Genomic DNA, 7,043 nt, shown 5'->3' with positions numbered 1-7,043 from the left:
ATGAGAGTTATTACAAGTTTAAAGCAGGCAGACATGTATACACAAATGAGTGATAGTCTATGGTTCCAAAAGGTGACAGAGTTATAGTAGTTTGTCAGCTGTGAATGTCTTTTACGGCTAACCCAGGTTGACCTGGGGATCTCTGCTTCTGTTTCGTAACTTTGGCACTGTGAGAGTCCAAACAGCATAAGAGATGAGAAATTTTCTTGTCAGCTATTTTTACTTCCTTCTTCCAGGTTTCAAGCTGATGGGACAAGTCCTTTTGCATCTAGCCTCTTCATAGGTGCAAGGGGGCAATTAACAAAGTCTTTGTATTGTGATGTCACATGATGGCCTATTTAGTTTTGACAGGCCTTCTTGATGGGCAGGAGATGATCCCTCCTGACTGGATTCATAGGCCTTGGCTACTCTTGCAGATGTACAGCGCTGTGAGTTAAACCTGACTTCGTACAGCTGAGTAGGGAAAGCGCTGCAGTCTGTCCACACTGACAGCTGCCCAGCGCACTGTCGTGGCCACATTTGCGGCAATTGCAGCGCTATTGGGAGCGGTGCATTATGGGCAGCTATCCCACAGAGCATCTTTTCCCATTCTGGCGCCATGTGTTGTGGGAAGGGGGCGTGGGTGCGGGGGATTCTGGGTCCTGTCCCAATGCCCTGTGATGCATCACTTCGCATCCCAGAAATCCCTTTGTTTCTGTCCACCTTTGGCGCCATCTTTCAACGGTTTCTGTGCAGCGTGATCTGTCTGCAGGAAATGGAGTCCAAACTGCTGAGGCGTATGCTGACTTATCTCGCCAGCACGTCATGTTTGGCTGTCGAACTATCCTTAAGATCCAAAGTGAGAGTGAGAGTGAGGAGTCCGACGATGCTATCGAGCCGCGTAACGCGTACGACACAAAATTGCTTGTGGCATTCACGGACATGCTCAGCACCGTGGAACGCCGCTTTTGGGCTCGGGAAACAAGCACTGAGTGGTGGGATCACATCGTCATGGAAGTCTGGGATGACGAGCAGTGGCTGCAGAACTTTCGGATGAGAAAAGCCACTTCCATGGGACTGTGTGAGGAGCTTGCCCCCACCCTGCGGCGCAAGGACACGAGATTGAGAGCTGCCTTTCAGTGGAGAAGCAGGTGGCTATTGCAATCTGGAAGCGGCCAACTCCAGACAGCTACCGGTCGGTCGCAAACCAGTTTGGAGTGGGAAAGTCGACCATTGGAATCGTGTTGATGCAAGTTTGCAAGGCCATTAATCGCATGCTACTCAGAAGAACCGTGACTCTGGGTAATGTGCAGGAAACAGTGGATGGCTTTGCACAAATGGGGTTCCCTAACTGTGGAGGGGCGATAGATGGGACGCACATTCCTATTCTGGCACCACCCCACCTAGGATCTGAGTACGTTAAGCGGAAGGGGTATTTCTCTATGGTTCTCCAGGCGCTTGTGGATCACCGTGGGCGTTTCACTGACATTAACACAGGCTGGCCTGGAAAGGTGCATGACGCACGCATCTTTTGGAACACTTGGCTGTTCAGGAAGATGCAGGCCGGGACTCTTTTCCCAGAGCGGAAGATCACGGTAGGGGAAGTCGAAATGCCCATTGTGATCCTTGGAGATCCCACTTACCCGTTAATGCCGTGGCTCATGAAACCCTACACAGGGAGCCTTGACAGCAGCAAGGAACGGTTCAACTACAGGCTGAGCCGGTGCCGAATGACTGTGGAGTGTGCCTTTGGCCATTTAAAGGGCCGCTGGCGATCTCTGTATGGGAAGCTGGACTTGGCCGAAAACAGCATCCCCGCGGTTATATCCGAGTGCTGTGCCCTCCATAATATTTGTGAAGGGAAGGGTAAAAGCTTCACTCAGGCATGGACCTCCGAGGTTGAACATCTGGAAGCTGAATTTGCACAGCCAGAGAGCAGAGCTATTACAGGGGCCCAGCGCGGGGCTGCAAGGATTAGGGATGCCTTGAGGGAACAATTTGAGGCTGAAAACCAGCAGTGATATCTGGTGCCCTGCACGGGAGTGAAGTGCAGTAGTTCCAATCTTTAGGAATCAGTGTCTGCTTAGCAGACAAGCAGACTTGCAGTGCCTGTTTATTTCCTGGGCTAAGGAGTCTTTTACTTTATGCAATAATAAAGAATGTTTTCAAAGCCAAAGAATCCATTTATTGAAAAGAAAAAAAAAGATTATTGAAAAGAAACAAGGGGGTGGAGAGGGGAACAGTACAATCACAGATTCACGTATGTCCTGTCTGGTGTGCTGTGCAGTGAGTGCTGCACTTCAGGATAGCTATACTGCATGGTGATGGGGGTTGAGTGCAGAGGGTAAGGATCGTGGTTTTCAGGGCTGGGTGGTGAAGATACTGGTGTTGGAGGCAGCTGGTGGTGTGAAGAACACGGAAGTTGGGGAAAGTGGGTTGGAGGTGACAGTGGGGCACAACGGAAAGAGTTTTGGGACAAGGGCTGTAGGGGGGGGTGGCGTTTGCGGTTCTGCTTGTCTTTCTGCATGGCTACCAGCTCCTGGATAGCATCTGCTTGGCGCTCCAGGATGCTGATGAGCCTATCAGTGCTTTGAGGCCGGTGCGCGGTGCTTTACCGCCGGTGCGCTGCGTTTTCCTGGCGGATCCTGCTTTCTCTCTTCCTCCAGTTCTGTGCTTTCTCGTTCTCTTTAATAGATTGCCGCATCACTTTTTGCAGCATGTCTTCTTTGCTTTTTCGTGGTCTCTTCCTGAGTCTTTGCAGTCTCTGAGCAGGCGATAAGAAGGACGGCTGAGGTCTCAAGGTTGATGCAGCTGTATAGGCAAAATGCAACATTTAACAGAGGCAGCATTGTTTATACCAGACAGAGTAATGATTTCCCCCGCACTTAAGGAATAGAAAACACACAGGGTCTACACAATAGCATAATTTCCCCATCCGAAACAGAGCACACATATCCCACGGGAGCCGCAAAATGGTGAGTAAGGGGGACTGATTGTTTCAGGGCTGCACTGTCCTCTTGGTTTCTGTGCCTTGGGGAGAGCCAACAGCTTCAGGGGGCAGCTACACTGAACATTGTCCCAACATTTTCCACAGGAGTTCGTCCTGGACGATATCTCGCTGCTGAGGGTGACCTGGGAAGCAAGGGAGGGTCTTCTACTGCAATGCGGCTTCCACCCTGGCCCATATGCAGCTTGCCTGTGTGCAGCAATGGTCCTCCCGCCCCTCGCGGCACAGTGGCGCGGACATGTTAGCCTGGCTGGGACAAGGACCATGTTGGCTCTCCCGATAAACCTGCACAAGCGCATTGCACACGTTCTGGATGAGACATTCGAGGAGATTACCGAGGCCAATTACCGCAATGTGATAAACCATATCAGTCCCCTGACTGCCCCTAGAGCCCCTGCCCCTGACTGACCCCCGCCGCCCCATCCAACCCCTCTTCTCATTCTGACTGCTCCCCCGGAACCCCTACCCCATCCAACCACCCCTTCTCCCTGACTGCCCCCAGAACCCCTGCCCCTGACTGCCCCCCACCACCCCATCCAACCCCTCTTCTCATTCCTGACTGCTCCCCCGGGACCCCTGCCCCATCCAACCACCCCTTCTCCCTGACTGCCCCCAGAACCCCTGCCCCTGACTGCCCCCCACCGCCCCATCCAACCCCCCTCTCCTTCCTGACTGCCCCCCCAGGACCCCGTGCCCCCATTCAAACCTCCTGTTGCCCCCTCTGACCGCCCCAACCCCTATCCACACCCCCGCCCCCACCCCGAACTCCCCTGCCCTCTATCCAACCCCCCTCCCCGCTCCCTGCCCCCTTACTGCACTGCCTGGAGCACCGGTGGCTGGTGGCTCTACAGCCGTGCCACCCAGAGCATCAGGACAGGCACCATGCCACCGCGCAGCACAGAGCACCAGGTCAGGGCACAGCTCTGCAGCTGTGCTGCCGGCAAGAGCTCGCAGCCCCGCCGCCCAGAACATTGCGTGGCGGCGCAGTGAGCTGAGGCTGTGGGGGAGGGGGAACAGGAGGGGAGGGGCTGGGGGCTAGCCTTCCGGGCCAGGAGCTCAGGGGCCAGGCAGGAAGGTCCCCTGGGCCGGATGTGGCCCGCGGGCCATAGTTTGCCCACCTCTGCATTAAAGACTGTGAGATGCTCAGATATCACAATAATGGCAGCCTAATAAGTACCTCAGATAGATATAATAGTGACAGCCACAGCCCCAAAGATCTTACAATCAAAGTGTAAGTCTATAGGCAATACGTGGATAAAACAAAGAGGGAGCAGAAAGAAATGATGGGACTACATTGGTCCTCATGAAAGACAGTGGTCACAGGAACCAGCTGTCTGCCTACTGTTACAGGTGCTTGTTAGGGGATGCAGGCTGCTAAGTGCAGGGAACTGAAATATGTCGTACAATCCCCATTTCCCAGCTCTTTCCTGTGTGCCAAGAAATATTAAAGAACTCCACATTTATTTCAGGCTTTGCCTCATCATCCATTGGCACAATACAACGATGTCAGTCTGTGGTACTTGATGGCAGTTATCACAACCATATCTAAGAACCAAACCACAATTAATGTTTGCATGTAAAACAAGTTAGCAAGAAGAAGAAACAAACGCTGTCATGTAATGATGGTGTTCCACAGAAGAAATACGACGAGGTGGCACCTCCCAGTGTAGACAAACGGGATGGTTGGCTACCCAGGCAAAGTTTGTTTGTTGGCAGTCTCAGCAAAGAAGCTAAGGATCTAGAGCTATAAGACTTAACCCCCACCTAAAGCTGTCACCTCCTTTTTCTGACAAATGGACAGACTGGCAGGGGATAGCTGTGAGATGCATGCACAGCCAGTGTCTTTATCATCCCCCTTCTGCAGATAAACAGAGGACTGCAATCTCCAGCTCTGTCAGGCAAGCACATTTCATCAGCTCTAGAATTATTTTGAAAAAACAAACAAACCCTCAACCTCCCCCCCCACCCCAGATATTTTTAATTAATGTCTCTGTGCAGTTTAAAAAAAACAACAGTTTTTTCTCCGTGCCTCAGGTTCACCCCCTGTAAAATGGAAACAACCATACTCACTTTCCCGACTCACAAGAGGGGTGTGAGGATTAATTCCCTGATGTTTGTAAACTGCTTTGAGATCCTAATATGGAAGGATCTAGAGAAGTGCAAAATATTATTATTTATTAATAAATTACCCAGATACTGCAGAGATGATGGGAGCCACAGCAGTACCTGAGCCAATAAAATGATGTGCACATTACATAATTTAATTCAGAAAGGCAGAAACAGACACTGAGTCTCACATAACAATGTGCTGTGCTTGTGGTATATCTGCTGTGACTGGGTTCTGATTGTTTTGGTGACGGGGACAGGGGACTCAAGTCCCGTGCAGGGAACCAGGAACCCCAATCTGTAGACTTGTACAGTTAGGGTTCTTGGGTTACATGACAGAGACATGAACGGTGTGGTAACTGGGGTGACCACCTGTCTTGAAATTCACTGGGTCTGATTTTCAGGAGTCTGTCTCACATCCTGTGAGTCTCCATCTTCTAGGACAATTAAACATGGTTAGGGAACCTTCTCTCTCCATGGCCTCACAACTATTAACAAGTGTGAACCACAAATTGTACAGAGAAGATGGTTAAGGAGTGACTTGATTACAGTCTATAAGTACCTACATTGGGAACAAATATTTGGTAATGGGCTCAGTCTAGCAGAGAAAGGTATAACATGACACAATGGCTGGAAGTTGAAGCTAGACAAATTCAAACTGGAAATGAGGTACAAGTTTTTAACAATGAGGGTAATTGACCAGTGGAACAATTAACCAAGGGTTGTGGTGGATTCTCCTTTAGTGGCAATTTTAAAATCAAGATTGGATGTTTTTCTAAAACAATATGCTTTAGGAATTATTTCAGGGAAGTTGTATGGCCTGTGTTATACAGGATCATCAGACTAGCAGATGATCACAATGGTCCCTTCTGGCCTTGGAATCCATAAATAAGTTTCTAAAAGTTCAGACGCTTAATTAGCCTGGAACTCTCACAAGATCAGACCCCTCTGGAGATTTCTGGCACTTCTCTAGTTTCATCCATACCAGAAATACCGTGATAGCTGTTCATGGGAACATCCAGTGCTTCTGCTTCCAAAAGCAGGATGCTCAAGAGGTAAACACCTTTTTTTTTTCCCCCCAGTTAAGAGTTTATTTTGGTTTGGATGATGAGCAATGCCTCTCTGGTGAGTTTTTACTTGGCCTAAGAGATGGGGCGAACCAGTTTGTCACAACACAGAAGTTAGACCATTGCTTTGCAGACTGCAATTCTGCCCTCTTCCATCTCAGCAGTAGGCATCAGGGGAGGGCAAAGGTGGTGTTAAGCCTTATTCTGGTGAAAGGTAGAGCAGTTCTGGGGGCCCTTATGGGTAAGGCTAAGATTTTTGTCATGGATATTTTTAGTAAAAGTCACGGGCAATAAAGAAAAATTCACAGAAGTCTGTGACCTGTCCGTGACTTTTACTAAAAATATCCATAACAAAATGGGGAACTCAGCTGCAGGGTCCCCACATTGCCTGGAGCATCTGGGCAGCTGTAGGGACCCTCTCCAAGCTCTGGGGGTCCCCACCACCTATAGGGGTTTGGAGCTCTGGAGTCCCCCCACTGCCCACAGCAGCTTGGAGCTCCAGGGTCCCCCTGCCACCCATTGTGGTTGTGAGCCCCACAGCTCCCAGCCTAGGCTGAAGTCATGGAGGTCGCTGGAATCTGTGGATTCTATGACATCCTTGACCTCAGTGAAAAAATTGTAGCCTTAAGTTATGGGCCATTGCAGCAGCCAAACATAGCTGGAGTGCTGGGCTTTCCCTCCTTGGCACACCCACTATGCTGGCCCTTCATATAGCTCTGTGCCAAGTGGGGAGCCAGCTCCACCCGCTATATGGCCCCTTTATGGCAGTGGAGCAACATAAAAGAGCCACCATGCAGTGGAGAATTGGCCTTGTCTAATATCCTTAAAGACAGCAGGATCAGGCAGCTCAACGGTTAACCAGCAGGGTGTGGGGTTTTATGCCG

Source organism: Malaclemys terrapin, chromosome 1, assembly GCF_027887155.1.
Source record: "Malaclemys terrapin pileata isolate rMalTer1 chromosome 1, rMalTer1.hap1, whole genome shotgun sequence".
In the NCBI taxonomy this organism is placed as follows: Eukaryota; Metazoa; Chordata; order Testudines; family Emydidae; genus Malaclemys; species Malaclemys terrapin.
This window is presented reverse-complemented; position numbering follows the sequence as displayed.